Source organism: Giraffa tippelskirchi, chromosome 4 (assembly GCF_054371585.1).
Source record: "Giraffa tippelskirchi isolate mGirTip1 chromosome 4, T2T-mGirTip1v1.2.pri, whole genome shotgun sequence".
Taxonomy (NCBI): domain Eukaryota; kingdom Metazoa; phylum Chordata; class Mammalia; order Artiodactyla; family Giraffidae; genus Giraffa; species Giraffa tippelskirchi.
The window spans coordinates 146,202,775-146,228,790 of NC_137278.1; the positions used below are offsets into that span (position 1 = coordinate 146,202,775).

Sequence of the window (26,016 nt, forward strand, 5' to 3'; positions counted from 1 at the left end):
TATTTGCTTGCAGGGAGTGCGAAATAAAATTTTGACACCAACTCATAACAAAATTGTCTGAAAAAATTTAAAATCATGTTGTTGGGCCTCAATAAGGACCTTTTTTTAAAAAAACATTTATTATTGGAGTATAACTGCTTCATGATGTTGCATTAGTTTCTGCTGTACAACAAAGTGAATCAGCTGTATGTATACGTATGTCCCCTCCCTCTTAAGCCTCCCTCCCACCCACTCCTCCCCTTATCCCACCCCTCTAGGTCAGCACAGAGCACTGAGCTGAGCTCCCTGTGCTACACAGCAGCTTCCCACTAGCTGTTTTACATGTGGTAGTCTATATATGTCAATGCTACTGTCCCAATTTGTCCCACCCTCCCCTTTTCCTCCTGGTGTCCACATGTCTGTCCTCTACCCATAAGGACCATTTTTTTTTATCACTGTTGAAGTTTCCTTTAGACCACCAGCTGTAACTTTACTTTAGACAAGTTTTTGTTGCTTTGTTCAAAAAGATGCAATTCAATTTTGATAACAGCTTAGAATATCTGCTGGGGATTTTTCTTGAGCTATTCAAAGTCTTGTTGCTATATTATTTGAAATGCTTAGAATTATGCCTAAAAATTTGGCCTCTATTCTGTTCTCTCACTTTTAATCTTGCTCACTGAAAAAATGGTTTGGCACCTGATATAACTTATTTGCTTCTCCTGGAAAAATTCCTTCTTTTTTCCTCCTTTCTTCCTGTTGTTACTAAGATCCTAACTGCTAGGGATACTTCAAAACAACATCACTATCATTTTGTCAATTAACATATGCATGTGTTCATTCATTAGTTCAAATCTTTGTTAGTAGCCACTATGTGCAAAGTACCCTTTACATTTTCTGTCCTTCAGAAAATGATAGAAAAAACAGTTCAGTAATGAATGCAACAGGTAGGCCACTTCACGTTTCAGAATTACATTCACTTACATACCAGCTGACTTCCAGAAGTTTTTAATATTCAAAAATGTATAACTGTACTGGAATGTTTCAAAGATGCACTTAATTCATCTTATTGTATGATCCAAAGCAGTTGTCCTAAGGATCCTCATCTGCTTCCTTCAAATCTCTTTCCTCCTGTCCCAGTTCTAGCAAGTCACTGACTTTTTCTTTCTCTCTCTCAACACCCCTTACGTTAGTCTAATACCCAAACTAAAGCTGTTCTTTCAGGAGCTTCTGGCCCTTTCTAGCCATTCAACACTTTTTGAGCCTTTGCAACTGTATTCTCTCTATGAGTTTTAGTCCAGGTCTGGAAACTGTCCTGTCAACCAGATGTCCTTCCCCTTTACTTGGGGGCTGAGAGGAGTAGCAGGACTGTTAACACTCATATAATAATATCAAGTTTGCTGGGAGAAACATCAACAATTTCAGATATACAGATGATACCACTCTAATGGCAGAAAGTAGAGAGGAATTGAAGAGCCTCTTGATAAGAGTGAAAGAGGAGAGTGAAACCGCTGGCTTGAAACTCAACATTCAGAAAACTAAGATGATGGCATCTGGTCCCATCACTTTATGGCAAATAGGAGGGGGAAAAGTGGAAACAGTGACAGATTTTATTTTCTTGAGCCCCCACATCACTGCAGACAGTGACTGCAGCCAGGAAATTTAAAGATGCTTGCTCCTTGGAGGAAAAGCTACGACAAACCTACATAGTGAATTAAAAAAGCAGAGACATCACTTTGCCAACAAAGGTCTGTATAGTCAAAGCTATGGTTTTTCCAGTAGTCATGTACAGATGTGAGAGTTGGACCATAAGAAAGCTGAATGCCGAAGAACTGATGCTTTCGAACTGTGGTGCTGGAGAAGATCTTGAGAGTCCCTTGGACTGCAAGGAGATTAAACCAGTCCATCCTAAAGGAAATCAACCCTGAATATTCACTGGAAGGACTGATGCTGAAGCTGAAGCTCCAATACTTTGGCCACCTGATGTGAAGAACCAACTCATTGGAAAAGACCCTGATGCTGAGAAAGATTGAGGGCAGAAGGGAAAGGGGCTGAGCATTTTTTTAAAATTTTGGTTTAGATTTTAAGGATCAATTGCTCTACAAAACCACAAAATAATGTTGCCAAAGTATGAAACAAAGGGAAGCATGAACAGCCTCCTTAATGACTTCCTTTTTTCCAGTAGCTCTTGGATCATCCGAAAGACCTGTACTCAGAAACGTCATTCTTAACTCTGTCAAATGAAAAAAGCAGAGATCAAAAACAAGGGCTTGCTCTAAAATGCACTGGCCTTTAAGGAATCCTTCACAATCAGAGTTCAAAGCCAGAAGACTTCTATGGAGTACTAACAGAAGATGAGATGATTGGATGGCATCATCAATTCAATGGACATGAGTCTGAGCACACTCGGGGAGATGGTGAAGGACAGGGAAGCCTGGCGTGCTGCAGTCCATGGGGTCGTAAAGAATCAGACACGACTTAGTGACTGAACAATAATAACTCTGTCTCCAGTAAAGCTAAGATTATACAATGTGGAATAAAGGCCATAGACAAGTTTGAAGTATCAAGGGCATCTAAAAGAGTGGGAGACCATTTCTATTTGTGAGGATTAGCCAAGTTTCACAAATCAGCAGATGGAAATCGACTCAAAGTTCACACGTCAGTCATCTAGAGCACATGAAGCCTGATAACCATGTGAACCAAGAACTTGTCCCACCAGGCCTCACTTCCTGATGTACTGCAGCCCAGGCAAAGCTGTTTCTACCTGCGCTTCTCTCCAGATGTCCTGGGCAATTTGCTGAGGGCCTGAGTCAGAGCTGTCATGGGCCAGCACAATGGCATTGCACAAAGCGCAGAAGAGTTTCTGCCAGTGCCTTTGCCATGAAGCAAACCCACCTGCACAGTTAACATGGTGCACCTGAGACTACTATCCTTAGAAGGGCTAGCTTGTAAGATGGTCCTCTGACTACATATGGGACCTTGGTTTCCAGGAGAGTTTCCACTGTTGCCAGAACTCTTAAGAGTGGTTCAGTGTGCTAATCTGTGAAACACACGTGGTTCAGACTGAACACCTGCTTTCCTTTGGAGAGTCTACAGTTTTAGTGTATGCTAGGGGAAGTATATGCCTATGCTATCAGTCCCTAGGAAAAACCCTGGGTACTGAGTCTCTACGAAGCTGCCCTGGTCGCAACTCGGTGCTGGAGAGATCAAGTCCAGCCTGTGCAGTTTCACTGGGAAAGGGCCCTTGGGAGTTTGTGCCTCGTTTCCCCCAGACTTCACCCCATTTAACATGTCTCTGTGCCAATTTTGCTTTGAACACTTTTGCCTTGAGGACTATTGTAAGTCCTGAGAGTCCTACTAGCAAATTGCTGAAACTGGGCATGGTCTTGGAACTCCTGACACACGGCCCTTCCTACATAAGTGAGCCCATCTCCTTACACTCCTGCCCTTTCTCACTCTGCTTCTTTCTGTTCCTTGAACAATTTAAATTCTTTCCTGCCTCAGGGCCTTTGCATACACTACCTCATCTGCCTGGAATGCTCTTCCGTGTCTCTTATGGCTCATCCTTCACACTTCAACTTATATGTAACCTCTTCAGATACCTTCTCTGACCACCACCAACTGAGTTATCACCTCTCACATCACCTGTTTATTTACTGTCCACCAACCTTCAACCTAAATTGTCTTTATTTACTTGAAGACAATTAGACTGCAGTTTCAAAAGTTGCAGGACCTATTTGTTCACACAATAATCTAACATTTATGACAGAAATAATTCGATCTATATCTGTTGATAGAGTAAATGAATACATCCCTGCATTCAGATCAAAACATCCAAGGAAGGAGAAGGAGATATTTAGAAATCCATCCTAGCTTCTTCCGTCCTATTGGAAGTCCACTTTGTATACAACAGAATTTCTTACTTGAAAAGGAGAAGACACAGTTGTTCTTTCTGTGGATGTGTCCTCTCAGTGCTAATTTTAGCAGTTCTCTTGAGATCCTACAAACATTTTAGTCCCTGCTCAAACAACTGGCTGTAATTGACCTGAACTCATATTTCACTCAAGACCCAAGAATTAGTAATGATCCTACTCACTAATGGTAAGAACTCAGATTCTGATAAGGCAACACTCTGTCCCCCTACCTCAGAATGCTACTCCCTAGTGACCTTCTCCTTTTTGTATATTGTTATGAAATTTATTGCTTCCCTTGTGGCTCAGTGGGTAAAGAGTCCACCTGCAATGCGGGAAACCTGGGTTTAATCCCTGGGTTGGGAAGATCCTCTGGAGAAGGGAAAGGCTACCCACTCCAGTATTCTGGCCTAGAGAATTCCATGGATTGTATAGTCCATGGGGTTGCAAAGAGTCAGACACAACTGAGTGACTTTCATTTTCACTTTCATGAGATTTATAACTTTATACTGATGCTGAGCATTTTTTTAAAGTTTCGGTTTAGATTTTAAGAATCAATTGCTCTACAAACCCACAAAATAATGTTGCCATAGTATGAAACAAAGGGAAGCATGAACAGCCTCCTTAATGACTTCCTTTTTTCCAGTAGCTCTTGGATCATCCGAAAGACCTGTACTCAGAAACATCATTCTTAACTCTGTCAAATGAAAAAAGCAGAGATCAAAAACAAGGGCTTGCTCTAAAATGCACTGGCCTTTAAGGAATCCTTCAGAATCAGAGTTCAAAGCCAGAAGACTTCTATGGAGTACTATAGCTCATCTGGCTATCTAGGATAAGACGTTATTTTGCAAAAACTTTTTATACCTAGAGGAAAACTACTTATTCTCCAAAAATCTGATCAGATACCACTTCCTTGGCAAAGCTTTTCCAAATTCCACAGGCTTTAGTAGCTCCCTGCACTGTGTTCTTATTGCCATTTGGGGAAACCTTTGCCATAGCACCGCAAGGATATTATATTTTAATTATTTGTTTGCGTGTCTTTCTCCCCCACAGCCAGGCTATGAATTCTTTAAAGCAGCCAACTTCATCCATCTTTGTATCTTTATACTTTGGTGGCTTCATAAATACTGATCAACTGGCAAAAGAATCAGAATTGAAACTGTAGGTATATGATTCCAAGTACTAACCTCTGGCCTGTTAAAATAAAGAAAGCTGATGAGTAATAGGATGTAACATGTTGGGTTTTTTTATTTATTTACAGCATTCTAAAAGATTTGACACAAAAATTTCTAAGGAATTTTGTAGATCAAAGGAAGCATCAAGGATTTTCTCTCTTCCTTTAAATACAGACAGGCTGTAAATCCAAATTTTCTTTCCGTCAAGGGGTTTTAGAGCCTATACTCTGTGAGTTCTGTTTACAATTTAGAGTATAGATCCCTCTGGAGTCCACCACCCCCACCCTACTTCATCCAGGCTGTGCATTCTGGGAGGTCTTTACACACCAAGGGAATGTTAATGCCCAAACTTTATGAAAAAGCAGTTGTAGAAAAATTAACTGATGAAGACCAGGGCCACAAGAAGAGAATTATGGTGTGTGTGGTGGCTCATCTCTGGGAAGATTTACTATGCCACCTGAAAAGACACGCTGCTATGTGACAGGAATTTATTTACAGTTCAAGCCTGACCTTTTTCCCTGTTGAGGGAGATTGCATTGCTGGGTAGCTTGGGGATTTATTGTTCCTGTTTAGCAGCAATGACATTTCCTGACTATTGGCTGCAGAGGCCCTTCTAAGCTCAAGCAGAGAAAATCCCGGCCCTGAGGCCCCTCCTGTACTGAGGGGCAGGTTTCTTGGGGCAAAGTATTAATAGGTTTAAAGGACAAGGTTTACTGGAAGAGAGTGAGAGCACAGGGGACAGTGTGATGACAAAAACAGGCTGCCTTGCTGCCTCCCATAGACAGCAAAACAAATACATTCAAGTCACCAGGGGACACTAGAGTCCTGCAGTGTGAAAAGTCAGGTGGCGGACACGAGCATGTAAAACCGCAGGAAAATGAAATAGAAGCCTCTTCCCCTCTCCCTGTCTTTTTGGCCTCTCTCTGCACCATATCTAGGTCAGAGCACCACATCATTCCAAACCAGAGAAGGGATTCTCAGAATGGCCTCTGCCAAACGGCTCCAATTTCAGGTCATCTTTGTAGACGCACCAAATAAACTGCCAAACTAGGACCTGAACATCGTAAATTTCTTTTTGCTAAATCTGCATTTCTTTTCTCCAACCTCCCCATTGCAATAAAACTTGTGGATTTTTAAAAATATTTTATTTATTATGTTTTGGCTGTGCTGGGTCTTTGTTCTGCACGCGGGCTTTCTCTGGTTGCAGTGAGCAGAGCAGGGGCTACTCACTAGATGTGGTGCACAGGCTTCTTGTTCCAGTGGCTTCTCTCATCACAGAGCACAGGCTTTAGGGTGCTCGGGCTTCAGTAGTTGCAGCTCAAGGGCTCCAGAGCCAATGGCTCAGTAGTTGCAGCACACAGGCCTAGTTGCCCGCCCCATGTGGAATCCTCCTGGACCAGGGATCAAACCTGTGTCCCCTGTGTTGGCAGGCAGGTTCTTAACCACTGGACTACCAGGGAACTCCAACTTTGTGAGTTTTTTAAAAAATATACATAGATATAAATATCTCCAAGGAAATTTAGAATAAAAAAAATTCTCAGACTAAGAAAACACTATGTATTGGTTATTGTGATTAAGAAAACCAAATGTTCCCAAGTAAATTAGATAGTAAAGTTGACTCAAGACAGGGACTTCTTAACCACAAGAACTATTTAGATGCACCAAATTCAAAATGAATCACCTCAAGTGTAGCCTGTTTGGCATCATTAGATTCAGAGACATAAATATAATCTGCCACTATTAGCCCAGAGAATAGCAATTTAATGATCAGCTTGTCCCCTCCTCCCCATCTGCACTGTGGACCATTAATCACAATCATAAATAAAACTCCAAGACACAAATGGACAAGAATTACAATGTTTCACTAAAGACATCTCTTTTTTAAATTATACACATTTTTATTCATGTTGCAAATTATTTCTATGGTTTAAAGTATAGAATTAAAAGACTGGAAGAAGATCTAGTTATCATCTTGGACAGTTTTTCCAACATTTTTAAGCAAAGAAAAACACTTCCTCCCAAAAGAAGCCCCCAAATTAAACAAAAGCTGAGTTTCTCACCAGAAGGTCTTGGAGACCTCCCCTCGTGTAGGGTTTGGAAGTGCTGAATCTTTTCTCAGGAAAGTCTGAAAGCCACTGATCTGGAAGGAACCTCTCCTTTTTTGTGAAGAAAAATGAATCCAGAAGAGGTTAAATTCCTTTCTTAAACTGACACAACCAGCTGCTTCCTAACCCAGAACTAGAACCCAGCTGTTTAGGACACCAAAATAATTCCAGTCTGGATCCAAGTCTCTTCTGGAGCAGAATGCTGGAAAGCAAGCCTTTTACACCTGGGTTAAAAAGATATGACTCGCTGCCTTCTTCATTGCCCAAGATAGAAGTCGATTTTTATTATGTAATTTGATATAGCAGTTAATGAACATCTGTTTCCTATCAAACACTGCAATCCTGGGTTTCTCCTGTTAAAAAGAGAACTGTTGCATCATTAACAATACCCAAAATATGGAAACAACCTAAGCACCCACCAATGAATGAACAGATAAAGAAGATGTGGCATATACATACACACACACACACACACACACACACATACACAATGCAACATTAGAAAGGGAAATCCTGCCATTTGTGACATGATGCATGGACATAATGCATGAGAGCATTGTGCTAATAAGCCTGACAGAGAAAGATAAATACTGCATGGTATCACTTATATGTGGAATCTAAAAAAAAAAAGCCAAGCTCATAGAAACAAGGAGTAGAAAACTGGTCAGGAGCTGGTGAGAGCAGTTAGGGAGAGGTTGGTAAAAGGGTACAAACTTTCAGCTGTAAGATAAATAAGATCTCAAATATAGTGCAACACATGGTGACTATAGTTGATAATACTCTATTGTTTTGAAATTTTTTAAGAGAGTAGAACCTAAATTCTCTCACCAAAATAAATTGTGAGGTGTTGGATGTGTTAATTAACTATATGAGGGAAGTCCTTTCATAGTGTATACATATACCAAATTTCTAGAATGCATACTTTATCTTACAACTTTTGTGGCAATTACAGTTCAATAAAGTTGAAATTAAAGAACCAGAACTGCTCTTTCACATAATCTATAGCCCGTTATCTCCACCAAGTACAATTTGGTTGTCAAATTTGTAACACGAACAGCACATAATGATTGCAAAGGATTTGAAAAATGTAAAATGCTGCATAATTTAAACATAAAAATATAAAGTCATTTCCTGTAAATAGGAGTATGAATCTGTGAGTCTTGGTGCATAAATATTGGACACCTCTCTCAGGACATCACCTCTCTCAGGACATCACTTGCCTCTCTCAGGACGCCACTGATGCAACATCACAGATAAAGCAGGGTGGCAGTGACACGAAGAAGCAAGCACGGCCCAAGATTAAAATGGCCTGTTCAGACACTGAAACATTCAGAATGCTGCTGGTGGTAGATGCTGCCGGTTTGTTTTCTATAGTCAGCTTTTCTCAACATTTACATCAACCCTGAATTTAAGGTCACTATATCCTGTTACTGTTTATTTTACTTTGTTTGTCCTGGGCAAAAAGTGAAAAGGAGAGATGGTATTTCCAGTGTAGTATAAAATGATCCAGGCTAATTAAACACAGTTAAGAGCCAAGTGACAGATTAGTTTTTCATCCCATTAGCACACATGCATAAACCAAAGTCATAAACATTTACTAAGTTCTTTGTCATTTATTTTAATGCTTTCTAAATGTGCTAAGGAGAAAAAATTTATGATGTGTTTCTACAGCACTCTGGTCTTAAGGTTCTATGCATCAAGAACTAATTTATTTCCATAATGGATTATCAGTTTACAAAGAATGCCTCACATAATAAATGTAGGGAATGAATGTGGGAGTATCTAATTATTGAATAATGTAAGCAAAACTATAAGTAGTTACTGAAAAAAATTTTATGTATTGAATCTTCAAAAAGCAATATAAGGAGGGAAAAAAGTTTTAGGTATTTTAAGAAAAACAAGATAAAAAAAAAATCACATAGATTCACATTTTTACCATAAAAGAGTTTCAAAGCTGTTTACCACCCACTATTTAAAACCTAAATTCCAGTCCAAAGAATTTTGCACCACCTCCAGCAAGATTATTGTAATAGGATTTAAAGGATTACTAAAATATGGCTATTAGGTAAAAATAACTGACTCTACAGCTCACTTGCTTAAAGATTTATCTACCTTAGTAAACCTAGTAAGTCAAACATAGCTACTTAGTCTAACATTTCTACTCCCAATATATCTGAATTTTCAGTATCACCAGCAATCTGCAAAACTGATAAATTTACCTGGCATTTGACTACTAAAAATACTTTAATAGAAATAAAAATTGTAAACAATTTTAACTAATTCACCTATTTTCCATGGTTACATTGCTTCAGCTTTGTCCCAAATAAACTTCACTGGATCTTAACATTATATGACCTGACTTATATTGATAAGATGGCTGAAATTGATGAACATTTTTTTTCTCAATCATGAATGGCAATAACTGACTGTATAATTATTTTGCTGTAACCATGTAACTCAGTTTTATTTCAGGGTTTATGATAATGCATCTCAACCAAAGAAAAAAATGTAGAAGTAAAAACTAGTTGACATGTATTGAGGAATATTAAAAGTACGTGTTAGTACAATTCCCAACATCCCTTTCTGTGTCAAGACCACCCACTCCCAGGCAACAGAGAAGAACCTAGGAAGATTTACTAAAGAAAGCACTCCTTTCTCCACCTTTCCTCAAACGAGTATCCTCAAAGCTGCTTATGGAAAAGTTATTAACCATCTTAAACCACAAGCATAATATTCAAAGACCCTCTTTGATCTCCTTCCTTGAAAACAAATTAGTTCAAGTCTTTAAGCATGCCTTGATGCCTGTTATGTACGCTAAACATCATAGAAAGAACAGAATAGTCTCAAATTAAAGAAACATATAATTCTATTGAGACAAGGTATGTGCATGAGGTGCTTCAGCAGGCAGTGAACTGTTAGAAAACAAGACACACAGGTCGTGGTGGAGTGGGTCAGTGCTAGGTAATCTCAGAATTTAGTGCATGATGAACTGGCCAAGAACATGGGCTTTGGAATATTGGTCGTAGTTGACATTTATTGAGTAACCTCAGCAGGTATCATTTCCACCAATTTTTTATAGATAAAGAAACAGATGCAAGGAGGGGTTATATAACTTGCCCCAAATTACACAGGCGTAAGTGGTAAACCCAAGTCATTTGACTCCTGAGGCTGGGTTCTTAGATCTGATAGCATATTGTCAGGTCCAGCCTCAGATCACAGTCCCCACCAGCATCACAACCCTGGACACATCCTTTAAGCTCTCTAAACTTCAGGTTTCCCACCTATCAGATGAGACCACAATGAGATAATATATTAAAGGGCCTGACATATTGTGCTTTTTCAGTGTTTGCTTATTGTGCTCTCCAATTCATAGTACTATTTATTATTTATTTTTGACTGCCCTGGGTCTTCGTTGCTGCATGCAGTCTTTCTCTAGTTGTGGCAAGCGGGGGCTACTCTCTAGTTATGGTGCACGGGGCTTTTCATTGTTGTGGCTTCTCTTGTCGCAGAGCATGGGCTCTAAAGCACAGGCTCAGTATCTGTGGCCCAAGCTTTGTTGCTCCTCTGAATGTGGGATCTTCCTAGACCACTGATCAAACCTATGTCCTCTGCATTGGCAGGCAAGTTCTTAACCACTAGACCACCAGGGAATTCCCTGTAGCTTCTATTATTATTGTAATGATATGTAATGATATCATAGTAATGACCATCCAGACTTCCCTTCCTGATTTGAACACAAGTTTCTGGTTCAAGAGAAACAAAAGAGTTAAAGCAGAGAGACGAGAAAGGCAAACACTGAAAAAGCAGGAGACTTCTCCACCCATCCCAACTCATAAGACCCAGGTTCTTACAATCAAAGAGAAGAGCTACAAGTTGCCAGTCTCCAAAATATCTGCTTTCATACATATCTGCAATTTTCTCCTGGTGCTGCTTCAAGACCTTAGCCGTATGCCAAAGGCTGGCCAATTCCCCCTTTTTATCAATCATCATTTTTGGAGGTTTTTTGTCTTAAGTCAATTTCACCCTTATCATTACTACTAATATACTTTCTGTAATGAAGATTTAAGAATTAACATGGTCTGTTTTGTGAGGATTTTTAAAAAGTCATCAAAGGAAAGAAAAAAAAGAGTTTAAATGCCATTGCCCTGTTGATTGAACTACGCAGAGAGAGTGTGGGGGAACTGGATGCATGGTATTGATTGGTTTGACATTCTGTCCTTTTCAACCTCACCCTTATTTTTCATCATAATTTCTTCTGTCAACTGGCAAGCTTTAAAAGAAAATTTTAAAAATATCTCTGGTGACAAGTTGCAAAGGAAGCTAAAAAAAAAAGTCATGTTTTTTTCCTTTCTTTCTAGATATTTCTTTCTCATGCCTTTCTGAGAAAATGTAAGGAATATTTCATCTAACATGAAAGAGAATTCCATAAATATGATATTTTTATAATAAACATCTTGTTATGTAACCGTTATGAATTCTTTTTAATGGATTCACCTGGCTTCTCTGGTGACTCAGTGGTAGCCTGCCAATGCAGGAGACCTGGGTTTGATCCCTGGGTCAGGAAGATTCGCTGGGGAAGGAAATGGCAACCCACTCTGGCATTCTTGCCTGGGAAATCCCATGGACAGAGGAGCCTCGTTGGCTACAGTCTGTGGAGTCGGAAGAGTCGGACACGATTTAGCTGCTAAACTACCCCCACGATGCTATTACTCAGGTGCTTTGTTATTTGGGTTTCCTCTCTCCCCACACCTCCCAAAGGGGAAAACTTTTAGTCTCTCAAAGTCTCTGTGACTGAATCTGCAAGGTTTGGAGATAGAGAGGCAATTCTCATTTCACAGCAATTGCTGATTCCCTTTGTGCTATATTAGCATTCAAGAGACACAGCTTTTCTCATTCCTACAGCTTAGGTACTCTGTGCCTTAAGCAAATTCCTTAACCTCTCTGAGTCTCTTGGTCCGTCTATAATAAGGAAATAATACCTACTCTGTGGAGATAAAATGTATGTAAAAGTTCTGGCCGTACTACCCAGCACAGAGTAAGCCAATATATGATGCCTATTATTATAACTACTTGCCTTATACTTCTCTGACTATTCTACTTAAGTATATGAAGGAGGTACTATTACAATAAAGGGTTAAGAGGCCTGAATAGCCCAGCTCTGAGGGTGTCCAGGTGAACTTAATCTTTGGGTCAGGATGGCCAGGCTTTTTCTGTGGGAAGACTCTTTTTAGCTTCCATAGTTGCTGCAGGATTGACTCGTAGGCACTCCTGGTGGATTCAAGCACTGGCAGCGGTAATATACCTTGGTGATCCCTTGCTCAGTGTGGAATAAACTGGAATTTGAATATCAATTCCACCACTTGTTAGCATGTGACTGTGACAACATAGAGAACTCAACTTCAGTTTTGAGAAATGGAATATTGCCTGCCGTATCAGTAAACAAAGGATGTTGCAGTCACCAGTGATTGCAGCCACCACCAACGGGTTAGACGGTGAGTCCTGATAGAAATCAGAAACGAATAAAGAATACCTGCTGTCTAGCAGCCATCAGACTGCAGCCACTGAGGAAACGCTGGATGAAAGAACATGAGGTATTGGCCCCAGATAACTGAGGTACGTATCAAAGGAATGATTTCAGTGAACCCAAACTCCTTGCATCTTCCCATACATAGAAAAGCACTCGATTTCTTAACTTGAGATATCTAGTTTTCTTTTATTAACTGAAGTCTTTTGTTCCAACTTCCTGCTTTTGTTGTAAAACTCCTATATATTCTGGCTCCTCACCCCACCTCCTCAGAGCAGTTTTCTCAGGGTTGAGATGCTGCCTCCAGGGCTTACAGTCTTAAGAATATCTACTGAATAAAGCATAATGCTCAACTTCTAGGTTGTGATTTTTTTTTCAGTTTACACATAACTCATCTGTAAACTGGAGATGGATTGTAATATTCTCCACTTCCAAGAATTATTGCAAAGATTAAACAAGACAGTATAGTCAAGCAGATGGTGGAATTCAGTAAATTCTTTATACCTAGCTTGTTTGCCCCCAGTCCAGGTGATGGTCATTTGAATTAAAAGGTACATGGATCAGCTCTCCAATTACACCCAAGTCCTAGGGGTCAAAACAACCTCACCATAGTTTTTTTCTGTTTTGAACACTAAAATGTTCTTATATTAAGTCTCTGCTTAAATTATAATTCTCCCTTACCTAGTTATCCACCAGACAATCATTCTTACTGGTGTTTACTCACAAATCTATATAATATAAGCACTGAATGGATGGATTTGTGCATAATAAAAGCTAAGACTTACAAAGGGATTCCGATATCAATTACTTGTCATGAGTTATGTCATTTAATGTTGACATGAACCCTTTGAAGTACTATCCCCAGTCTATAGATAAGAAAACTGAAGCTCAGAGAGGTAAACTTACCCAGATTTACAAAGCTAGGAAGTATCAATGCCTGCATTTGAATGGAAACAGTTTAAGTCCAAAATGTATAGTATGATGTACTTTTCTTCAAAATGTGCTAACTATTTTATAGATGTAATTTCAATCCCTGTGATGACAGACCTCCAGCTGTTGCTGCTGCTGGTTGCCTGCTGGCGCTTGGCTTGGCAGTCACCGACACAGCCCCCTGGGGAGGTAGCTTGGGCAGACCGAGTCCTCCAATTTACCATCAGATTGCTCTGAATCTTTGAGCCTGGGCCAATCCCATTCCACATTTCATGAAAATATTTCCATGGGATCATGCAAAGAAAACAAAGAGGGAATGCAAAACCCAGTGGTAATCTAGAGCTTACATTCAGGGAAAGGGGTGTTCTGTCAATCAAACATTCTGGTTAAATCAGAGATGTCAGTGTCTGTACAGAACACTAAGTACCCATGTTCAAAGACTGTACATATAATTCCTAGTGCCCAAACAGAACATAGTTTCGTCTTTCTTTGACAGTTCAGAAATCATGAGTGTCTCTCAAGGCCATTATAAGGCATATCAATCACCTCATTGTAAACTACCAGTAAGGAAGAAAAGTGCAATTTTTGTTAGTATTTTTTTTTAAGATTTTTTTATGTGAACCATTTTAAAGTCTTTATTGAGTTCATTACAGTATTGCTTTTCTTTTATATTTTGGTGTTTTGGCCCTGAGGTATGTGGGATCTTAGCTCCCTGATCAGAGATTGAACCTGCATCTCCTGCGTTGGAAGGTGAAGTCCTAACCACTGGACCACCAGCAAAGTCCAGAAAAGTGCAATTTAAAAGGGATTTACTAGATTAGAGAGAGTACACTGTATAGGTATATTGGATGAAAGAGTACCCTAATATTTTTATATTTTGAAATATAAAACATTTTATATTTTTATATTTCAGCTTACTTAAGCCAGAATCCATGAGAGCCCTTGGTCAGGTAAGTCAAAACCATGTGAATATTTATTTATCTAGAATAGTTTGGGTCAAGTTCACTTGTAACTGTGTTACTGAACCAAACTTACGTCTGCTTGCCCACAGGCAGTAAAGCCAGTCTATTGACACAAGGTTGTCATAAAGGAAAGTGCAGTGTTTATTGCAGCTGTCAGACAAGGTGTGTAGAGCAGCCAATGCTGAAAAGCCCTGAACTCCCCAGTGGCTATCAGAGAAGGATTTTTACAGACAGAGTGGGGAGAAGGTTGTGGGGTGCATGACCAGCTCATGGACATTCTCCTGATTGGTTGGTGGTGAGGTCACCAGGAATCAACATTATCAACCTTCCAGTTCCAATTGGCCTGTGGTCCACGTGCTTGTGGGCAGGATACAGTTAAATTCTTCCACTTGGTGGGGGTTTGTGTAACTGCAAAACAACTTAAGGATATGGCTCAGAACCCCGACAGCACCTTGATGCCAGGCTTATAGCCTCCAGAACCATGAACAGAGATTTTCAGCCAAGGTGGTGGAGCAGGACTTGAGCTCACTCTCCTTTCATGAGCACACCAAAAAAAGTATACATCCAGAGACATGAAGACGAAATCAAGAGGTGATAGGAGGGGTGCACTCATGGTGTAATCAGATCGCATACAACCCAGCTGGACAACCCACAGACTGGAGAATAATTAAATCATAGAATTTCTCCCACAGGAGTAGAAGCTGAGCCCCATGCCAGGTTCCCCAGCCCAGGGGTCAGTCAGTGGGAGGAGGAGCCTCCAGAGCATTGGGCTTTGCAGGCCAGTGGGGCTTAACTGCAGGAGCCCCCCAGGACTGGGGAAACAGACTCCACCCTCAGAGGGCATACACAGGTGCTCAGGGCAAAAGCCAAGACTCCACAGAAACCTGAGCTAGACCTACCTTCTGGTCTTGGAGGGTCTCCTTAGGGGTGGGGGTGGCTGCGGCTCTTTGGCATCATAAGAGATGGTGGCAAATACAGTGGGGACCTATGTGAACTCTGGGTGGAGTCAGACATTTTGAGTCCTTGGCACTGAGACCCCACCCAACAGCCTATAAGTTCCAGTGCTGAGATGCCTCAGGCCAGACAGCCAAAAGGGTAGGAAATGGCCCTGTCTATCAGCAGACAGGCTACCTAGACTTCCTGACTCACAGCTGCCTCTAAACACATCCCTTAACAGAGCGTGGCCCATCAAAGGGCCAAGACCCCCCTCCACCCACCAGTGAGGAGGCACTAGCCTCTCTCCCCCAGAAAACCTACACCAAGCCCTTAGACGAGCCTCACCCACCAGGGAACAGATGCCAGAAGCAAGAAAATACAGTTCTGCAGAACTGAGTTTACAACACAGATCAGAATCTACACTGAGACCAACTGGTCCCTGGCCCTCTGCTGGGACACAAAGGACATCCCCTACAGAGGGCCCCTTCTCTAAGATGGAGAAACATAACTAAGCTACTACACACATAAAAATACAAACAGAAATGTAAACGATGAGACAGCAAAGGAATATGTCCCAGACAAAGGAACAAGATAAAACCCCCATAGAACAGTTAGGTGAAGTGGAGATAGCCAACCCATTTGTAAGAGTGCGGAGTAGTGACCATAAAGAGGATCCAAAAACCTGGAGAAAGAATGAAGACACACAAATTTAATGAAGAGCTAGAAGATCTAAAGAGCAAATAGACGAAGAGTACAATAATTGAAGTGAAAAATACACTAGAAGGAATCAATAGCAGAATAAATGAGACAACGAATGGAAGAGACTCCTGGGATAAACATTAAATGCACCAATATTTGCATTGCAGTGTGGTCACAGAAGGAGAAGAGGGAAAGAAAGGGCCTGAGAAAATATTTGAAGTGGTAATAGCTGAAATATGGGAAAGGAAATAGTCACCCTGCACAGAGAGTCCCATACAGGATGAGCCCAAGGAGGAACCCGCTGAGCCACAGAGTAGTCAGATGGACAAAAAAAATTAAAGACAGAAAATATTAAAAGAAACAAGGGGAAGAGCAACAAATAACATACATGGGAAATCCCCTAAGACTGTCAGCTGATTTTTCAGCAGAAACTCTGCAAGCCAGAAGGCATGATATATTTAAAGGGATGAAAGGGAGAAACCCACAACCAAGAATACTCTACCTAGTAAGGCTCTTGTTCAGATTTGACAGAGACATAGAAAGCTTTATACACAAGCAAAAGCTAAGAATTCAGTACCATCAAACCAGCTTTACAGTAAACTCCAAAGGAACTTCTCTAAGTGGAAAAGCCCAAAACCAGAAATAAAATTATAAATGGGAAAGCTCACTGATAAAGGCAAACTTCAAAATACAGAGCAAATATTGACAGACATAAAAGGAGAAATGGACAGTAACACAATAATACTGGGGGGACTTGAACACTCCACTTACCTAAATGGGCAGATCATCCAGACAGAAAATTAGTAAGGAAACAGGCCTTAAATGACACAATAGCCTAGATAGGCTTAATTGATATTTATAGGACATTCCATCCAAAAGCAGCAGAATACACTTTCTTCCCAAGTACACACAGAACATTCTCCACGATAGATCACATCTTGGATCACAAATCAAGCCTCGGTAAATTTAAGAAAATTGAAATCGTAATCAAGTATCTTTCCCAGCCTCAACACTATTAGATTAGAAATCAGATACAAGAGAAAAAACTGCAAAACACACAAACATGGAGAAAAAAAATAAATCTATGTATATACTTTGTGTGACAGATGAAAAACAAGAGAATTACAATTCTCATGATGTCAAGTTTTCCTAATAATTATGAAATGAGCATTTTCATATCAGCAGGATAAGTATTGTTATCCTCTTTCAAGATGAGATTACTGAGGCCCTCTGAAGATCAATAACTTCACCACAAGGCTCCTTAGCTACTGAGCCACCTTATGAACCCACATCTGTCTGTGCAGCCTGTGGTCTTTTCCTGGCTTTCTCATCCAGGCTTATATATCAGAGCCACCTGAGGTTGTCTGCTAAATATGTATCTCTGCTGGCTGGGACTCATGTTTTGCAAAATGTGTTACATTGATTCTAATGTACATTGATTATTCAGAATATCCTGTTTTCTTAAATGGGCTTACCTTTATCATTATTTGTAAACTGTAAATACAACCCAAAGCTGTTAAGAGTATTTTTTCACAAATATTTTAAATCAAACTTGAAAAAAAAAAAAAGGAATATTGTCTACAGCCCTGGAGGAGAAACTAAAGTCTTTGACAATGTTTAATGGCTAAACCATCATTATTTTGTCTTTTGTTGTTTTTCAGGGACATTAAGTATTTATTAGGCTTAGGAATTTTTTTAAATTTCTTGCTTGATGGTTTTTCTTTGCTTTTGCATTTTCCCACTTCTCTGATTAAATTTACACTTTGAAAATCAGCAAAGGCCTAGGAGGCTAGTTTTTCTACAAACAAGAGGCAGGTGGAGGTCATGGGCGGAGGGAGGAGGTCGGCTCTGGAAAGGCGTCAAAGGGTCCTGCTCGGTTACAAATGTGCTATTTTCTAGGTTGCCAAGGTTAGCTCTGGTAACCTTCCTACAGTTTGATATGTTGAATAAGGTGGATTTATAATATGGTTTCAAGGATGAAAACTAATGAACATAGAAAACGGCTAATGGAAAGTCACCAGATCTGACCCCAAAATTCACTCAGGTGTCTTCAGGGGAGCATCAGAGAAATTTCCCACTTCTCAAAGTCTCCTTTTCCTTTATCCTCTACCATCCCCAGAGAAACTTTCATTCCCAGCCCTTGGACTCTTTCTTAGTCTGACTTCTTTCACCTTCCTTGAGGTTCAAACTCAACTTGCCAGAAATCCTTAGGTCTGAATCTCCATGTTCTCGGTCCCACTGCCCAGGTGAGTTCCTAACCAGACATCTCCAGCTCTGACTCTATCCCTGGGGACTCTGCCAGACTAGGAGTCAGGATTCTGAGAGCAAAGACAGTGCTGATTCTCTACTTATGCTCTAGGGTCTTGGTATGTCTAGCAGCATTGTTAGATGAAGAAAGATTATCTTTGGGTTGTCTCATATAATGTTAGTGACAAAACTTGAGAGCTTTGAAACGGGTGCCCATGCACAGAGGGCAGGGAGACATGAAAGAGAGAGGCAGACCACTCCAGTCTGGTAGGTGGCAGATTTAACAAGCAAGGGAGTTTACATACAAGGCTTAGCTTTGGCAGCTACAGGATGAGTGATTTCCACACCTGCCCACCAGAATCTTAAAAGTTTACAAGAGGAGGGATTTCACTGGCCATCCAGTGGTTAAGACTTTACCTTCCAATGCAGGGGATGCAGGCTCAGTCCCTGGTTGGAGAGTTAAGATCCCATGTACCTTGCAGCAAAAAAACATAAATAGAAACAATATAGTAACAAAATCAATAAAGACTTTTTAAAAAATAAATACAATTACCTTAAAAAAAGACTTTATTAAAAAAAAAAACTTGACAAGAGGAGGTCTTAACCAGGTATAGTCATGTGTGCCACCCAGATTGTCTCAATACCACGTTGCTCACTCAAGGCTGAGTCCTAGAAAACAGTTTCCACTGTGGGAAAAGTGGGTAGAACATACATACCAAGGACAGAGGAGGAGGTTAGGAGCCCTCCATTGCCCAGGACCAACTCAGGGGTCAACTGGCAGTCATGTCCTCTCAGTGACCTCCTCCAACATTTATTTAGTGACTATGAAAACACCATCCCCAGAGAACTTTTCTGATTTGGAAAGGAATCACACAAAGTGATTCCTTATGCCAGTAATTATGTACATTTCATTTGGTTACCATATTAAAAATCTATTATGTGCTGCCCATGGGGTTCAAGATAGTCTTGTTTTCATGAACAGAAAATATAAGTCAGCAGTAATGTGGAATTCTAATCAAAATTCACCATCCACCCACATCTGGCCAGTTCCCAATGGGTGGCCTCTGCTGCATTCATTTCTGGACTAGAGTTCTAAACAGGTCTCCCCAAAATTACCCAATCAAACACAAATCCAGGTACTGCTATATAGAAATCACAAAGATGTAATCAAGGTTCAGTTCAGTTGCTCAGTCATTACAACCTCATGGACTGCAGCATGCCTGGTTTCCTGTCCATCATCAACTCTCAGAGCTTGCTCAAACTCATGGCCATCAAGTTGGTGATGTCATCCAACCATCTCATCCTCTGTCTTCCCCTTCTCCTCCTGCCTTCAAACTTTCCCAGCATCAGGGTCTTCTCCAATGCGTCATTTCTTCACATTATGTGGCCAAAGTATTGGAACTTCAGCATCAAACCTTCCAATGAATACACGGGGTTGATTTCCTTTAGGAATGACTGGTTTTATCTCCTTGCAATCCAGGGGACTCTTAAGAGTCTTCTCCAACACCACAGTTCAAAAGCATCAATTCTTTATGGTCCAACTCTCACATCCATACATGACTACTGGATAAACCATAGCTTTGACTATACAGAACTTTGTTGGCAAAGTAATGTCTCTGCTTTTTAATATGCTGTCTAGGTTGTCATAGCTTTTCTTCCAAGGAGCAAGTGTCTTTTAATTTCATGGCTGCAGTCACCATCAGCAGTGATTTTTGGAGCCCAAGAAAATAATCTGTCACTGTTTCCATTGTTTCCCCATCCCACTTTGCCATGAAGTGATGGGACCAGATGCCATGATCTTCATTTTTTTTGAATGGTGAATTTTATACCATCTTTTTCACTCTCCTCTTTCACTTTCATCAAGAGGCACTTTAGTTCCTCTTCACTTTCTGTCATTAGAGTGGTATCATCTGCATATCTGAGTTATTGATATTTCTCCCAGCAATCTTGATTCCAGCTTATGCTTCATCCAGCGCAGCATTTTGCATGATGTACTCTGCATGTAAGTTAAATAAACAGGGTGAAAATATACAGTGTTGATGTACTCCTTTCCCAATTTGGAACCAGTCTGTTGTTCCATGTCTGTATGCTTCTTCACCTGCATACAGATTTCTCAGGAGGCAGGTCAGGTGGTCTGGTATTCCCATCTCTTTAAGAATTTTCTACAGTTTGTTGTGATCCACATAGTCAAAGGCTTTGGCATAGTCAATGAAGCAGAAGTAGATGTCTTTCTGGAATTCTCTTGCTTTTTCTATGATCCAACAGATGTTGGCAATTTTATCTCTGATTCCTCTACCTTTTCTAAATCCATCTTGAACATTTGGAAGTTCTCAGTTCATATACTGTTAAAGCCTAGCTTGGGGAATTTTGAGCATTCCTTTGCTAGCGTGTGAGATGAGTGCATTTGCGTGGTAGTTTGAACATTCTTTGGCATTGCCTTTCTTTGGGATTGGAATGAAAACTGACCTTTTCCAGTCCTGTGGCCTCTGCTGTTTTCCAAATTTGCTGGCACACTGAGTACAGCACTTTCACAGCATCATCTTTTAGGATTTGAAATAGTTCAGGTGGAATTCCATCACCTCACCAGCTTTTCCCATAGTGTTGCTTCCTAAGACCAACTTGACTTCACACTTCAGGATTCTGGCTCTAGGTGAGTGCCCACACCATCGTGGTTATCTGGGTCATTAAGATCTTTTTTGTATAGTTCTTCTGTGTATTCTTGCCACATCTTTTTTTTTTTTTAATAAATTCATTTATTTTAGTTGGGGGCTAATTACTTTACAATATTGTAATAGTTTTTGCCATACATCAACATGAATCAGCCATGGGCTTACATGTGTTCCCCTTCCTGGACCCCCCACCCACCTCCCTCCCCATCCCATCCCTCCGGGTCATCCCATTGCCCCGGCCCTAAGCCTTTGTCTCATGCATCGAACATGGAATGGTGTTCTGTTTCACATATGATAATATACATGTTTCAATGCTATTCTCCCAGAACGTCCCACCCTCACCTTCTCCCTCAGAGTCCATAAAATTGTTCTATGCATCTGTGTCTCTTATTCTGTCTCGCATATAGGGTTATCATTACCATCTTTCAAATTCCATATATATGCATTAGTATACTGTATTGGTGTTTTTCTTTCTGGCTTACTTCACTCTGTATAATGGGCTCCAGTTTCATCCATCTCAGTAGAACCGATTCAAATGTATTTTTTTTTAATGGCTGAGTAATATTCCATTGTGTATATGTACCACAGCTTCCTTATCCATTCGTCTGCTGATGGACATCTAGGTTGCTTCCATGTCCTGGCTATTGTAAACAGTGCTGCAATGAACATTGGGGTACACGAGTCTCTTTCAATTCTGGTTTCTTCGGTGTGTATACCCAGCAGTGGGATTGCTGGATCATATTGCCACATCTTCTTAATATCTTCTGCTAGGTCCATACCATTTCTGTCCTTTATTGTGTCCATCTTTGCAGGAAATGTTCCCTTGGTATCTCTAATTTTTTTGAAGAGATCTCTAGTCTTTCCCATTCTATTGTCTTCCTCTATTTCTTTGCATTTATCATTTAGGAAGGCTTTCTTACCTCTCCTTGCTATTCTTTGGAACTCTGCATTCAGACGGATATATCTTTCCTTTTCTCCTTTGCCTTTCATTTCTTTCTTTTCTCGGCTATTTGTAAGGCCTCCTCAGACAACCATTTTGCTTTTTGCATATCTTTTTCTTAGGGTTGATTTTGATCACTGCCTCCTATGCTGGTGCTGCAGCTAAGTCACGTCAGTCGTGTCCGACTCTGTGCGACCCCATAGACGGCAGCCCACCAGGCTCCCCCGTCCCTGGGATTCTCCAGGCAAGAACACGGGAGTGGGTTGCCATTTCCTTCTCCAATGCATGAAAGTGAAAAGTGAAAGGGAAGTCGGTCAGTCGTGTCCGACTCCTAGCGACCCCATGGACTGTGGCCTACCAGGCTCCTCCATCCATGGGATTTTCCAGGCAAGGGTACTGGAGTGGGTCGCCAGTGCCTTCTCCGACTGCCTCCTATACAATGTTTCAAACCTCCATCTATAGTTCTTCAGGCACTCTACCAGATCTAATCCCTTGAATCTATTTGTCACTTCTACTCTATAATAGTAAGGGATTTGATTTAGATCATACCTGAATTGTTGAACGGTTTTCCCTACTTTCTTCAATTTAAGTCTGAATTTTGTAATAAGGATTTCATGATCTGAGCCACCAGTCAGCTCCTGATCTCATTTTTGCTGACTGTATCAAGCTTCTCCACTTTTGGCTGCAAAGAATGTAATCAACCTGATGTTGGTATTGACCATCTGGTGATGTCTATGTGTAGCATCTTCTCTTGTGTTGTTGGAAGACGGTGTTTGCTATGACCAGTGTGTTCTCATGGCAAAACTCTGTTAGCCTTTGACCTGCTTCGTTTTGTACTCCAAGACCAAACTTGCCTATTACTCCAGGTATCTCTTGACTTCCTACTTTTGCATTCCAGTCCCGTATGATGAAATGGACACCTTTTTTGGGTGTTAGTTCTAGAAGGTCATGTAGGTCCTCATAGAACCATTCAACTTCAGCTTCTTTGGCATTAGTGATTAGGGAATAGACTTGGATTACTGTGTTATTGAATGGTTTGCCTTGGAAATGAACAGAGATCATTCTGTCATTTTTAAGACTGCAACCAAGTACTGCATTTCAGGCTCTTTTGTTGTCTATGAGGGCTACCCCATTTCTTCTAAGGGATTCTTACCCACAGTAATAGATACAGTGGTCATCTGAATTAAATTTACCCATTCTGGTTCATTTTAGTTCACTGATTACTAAAATGTCAATGTTTACTCTTGTGATCCCCTGTTTGACCACTTCCAATTTACCTTGATTCATGGACCTAACATTCCAGGTTACTGTGCAATATTGTTCTTTACACCATCAATCTTTACCTCCATCACCAGTCACATCCATAACTGGGTGTTGTTTTTGCTTTGGCTCAGCCTCTTCATTCTTTCTGGAGTTATTTCTCCACTGATCTCCAGTAGAATATTGGGCACCTACTAACCTGGGGAGTTACCTTTCAGTGTCATATCTTTTTGCCTTTTCATATTATTCTTAGGGTTCTCAAGGCAAAAATATTGAAGTGGTTTACCATTCCTTGTCCAGTGGACCACGTTTTGTCAGGACTCTCCACCATGACCCATCTATTTTGGGTGGCCCTACACGGCATGGCTCATAGTTTCATTGAGTTAGACAAGGCTGTGGCCCATGTGATCAGTTTGGTTAGTTTTCTGTGATTGTTGATTTCATTCTGTCTATAATTAAGGTTACAGATCTTAAATTAGGGAGATTACCCCAGATTATCTGGATAAATCCAATCTAATCACTTGAGCCCTTAAAGCAGAAATGTTTCTCAGTCAGTAGTCAGAGAGATGTAGAGGAAGAAGAAGATGAAAGATGAGACAGGAAGAAGAGGTCTGAGAGATATGAAATGTGATGAGGGGACGTCCCTGGTGGTCCAGTGGCAAAGACTCCATGCTTCCAATGCTGAGGACTCAAGTTCAATCCCTGGTTAGGTTAGGTTAGATCCCACATGCCTCAACTAAGACCTGGCACAGCCAAATAAATAAATATAAGTATTATTTTTAAAAAAGAAATGTGATGAGATTTGACCCACTTTGGTTCGTTTTTATGTACAAAGAGAGCCAAGAGTCAGGAAACATGAGTGGCTTCTAGTAGTTGACAACAACCTCCAGTGGGCAGCCAGCAATAAAATGAGGACCTCAGTTTTTCAACAACAAAGAACTGAATTTACTCAACAACCAAAACAAACCTGGGGTAGGCAGAGGAATTCTCCCCCAAGAGCCCCCAGTAAGAAATGGAGCCCTGCTGACACTTTGATTTCAGCATTTGCAACCCTAAGACGAACCTGCCTGGCTTCCAACATACAAAATTGAGAGAAAATAAATAAGTAATATTCTAAGTTACCATGATAGTGGAAATTTGCTATAGTGGCAATAGGAAATTAACACACTAATCTTCAGTGAGGAACTGAAGTTTTCTAAATCCTGTGCCCTATTTGGTTTCCTAACCATCATTATCTTTGATTCAATTTCTCACCTTTTCACTCCTGTTCACTAGGATGCAGAGATGGATCCATGAAGTCTATATTTACTCAAAAACTGAGATCCATATTTATTATAGGATAAAGGTCATTTTGAGCATCTAATGGTGCAAAATTTTTCTGCCATTTACACATTAAAGTACAGGAAAGTTATTGTGTCCCAGAAATGCATGCTCATTTAACATAAAACCAGTAGGTTTGAGGACGTGAAAGAAAAGCTTTAAAATTCTGTCAGATGGATTTGACTCCATTAAGCCTAACTTTTACAAGAGAGAAACCCAATTTTAGAAGTGACCTTTAAGTACCTACTTTGAATATTGGAAAGTTTTAAATGCCTTGTAAAAGCTCCAGGAATGGGTACAACATCATTTTTATAAAACCTTGCAGTGGAAATCAAGGACATTCAGTCAGAAATGCCAATGAACAGCTATGATAGACCTTAAGGAAGCCAGGGTTTATTTTCTTCAACCATTTCCCTCAGAACCTGGGAACCATTTATAACTAGTGTGATGACAAAAACACGTAATGTTTAATGTCTCTCAACCATAGGTTCTAAGTGCAGTTTGAAAGAGCTGACCGTATAGTAGCACAATTAAATAGGATTTGGCTTATTGGAACTCATACTAATATCAGCTGCCCTTGCAAGCAGCAGCCATGAGTGAAGTGGCCTCACCTCCCTGATGACGGAAAGGTTAGGAAGACAAATGGGTGTACTCTGGAACTGAACATGGCCTGCCTTCCCACTGAGGTTTCCCTTTGTGATAAAACCAGTAACCCGTGATATGGAGACTGCATAGGCTCTGGACCGCCCTCTGTATGCTGATAGGATGTTGGCATTGGGCTAAGATGGATCGGGGGTGGGCATGGCCCTAAGTGTCCTGCATTTCTGTTAACTAGAGTGGACTATATAGAAACCAAATGCACGTTTGGCATTCTGTGTGCAGTTTTTTTAAAAAAAAAACTTCTATTGGCACATGATTTACTTCAGATGTTATTTTTTGAAATGGTGAAAAAGAAACTCTTTTCAAAGAAGCAAAATCAGCCAATCAGCTGTCAGTGGGCCAAGACACTAAAATCTAGACTCCATTTCTGGTTCTGCCAGTGACCTGGCATGTGAAAATGAACAACTTGCAGGCTAGGCACACCTTGGTTCACATTCTCCTTCTACCATAAAATGGCAGAGAAATGACACTGTGCCCAGGGGTGCGGACCTTCAAGTCAGGTGGACCCAACCTCTAGTCCCAGCTCTGCCATTTAGTGGCTGTGTGCTTTTGCATCACTTAAGCTCTCCAAGTGTCAATTTCTTTATCTTTAATTGAGCATAATAACATTTTTAATAACATCATAAAAATGGTGTTATAATGCTGCTGCTGCTGCTAAGTTGCTTCAGTCGTGTCCGACTCTGTGCGACCCCATAGACGGCA

General features: G+C 40.5%; 1 protein-coding gene and 1 long non-coding RNA gene across 4 annotated transcripts in view; one reads left to right on the plus strand and one right to left on the minus strand.

Annotated features, from left to right (window-relative positions):
• The window catches only part of LOC145545401 (uncharacterized), a 95,583-nt gene extending 90,468 nt beyond the window's left edge, over positions 1 to 5,115 (plus strand). Inside the window, exon 7 of one of the 2 annotated variants that reach the window (XR_014082047.1) lies at positions 4,537 to 5,115. This is a non-coding gene — a long non-coding RNA (uncharacterized LOC145545401). The remainder of the gene's footprint in view (positions 1 to 4,536) is intronic. The other variant, XR_014082048.1, reaches the window with a different exon arrangement.
• LOC145545399 (uncharacterized) overlaps positions 1 to 26,016 on the minus strand; it is a 234,556-nt gene that overhangs the window by 183,954 nt on the left and 24,586 nt on the right. The window lies entirely within an intron of this gene.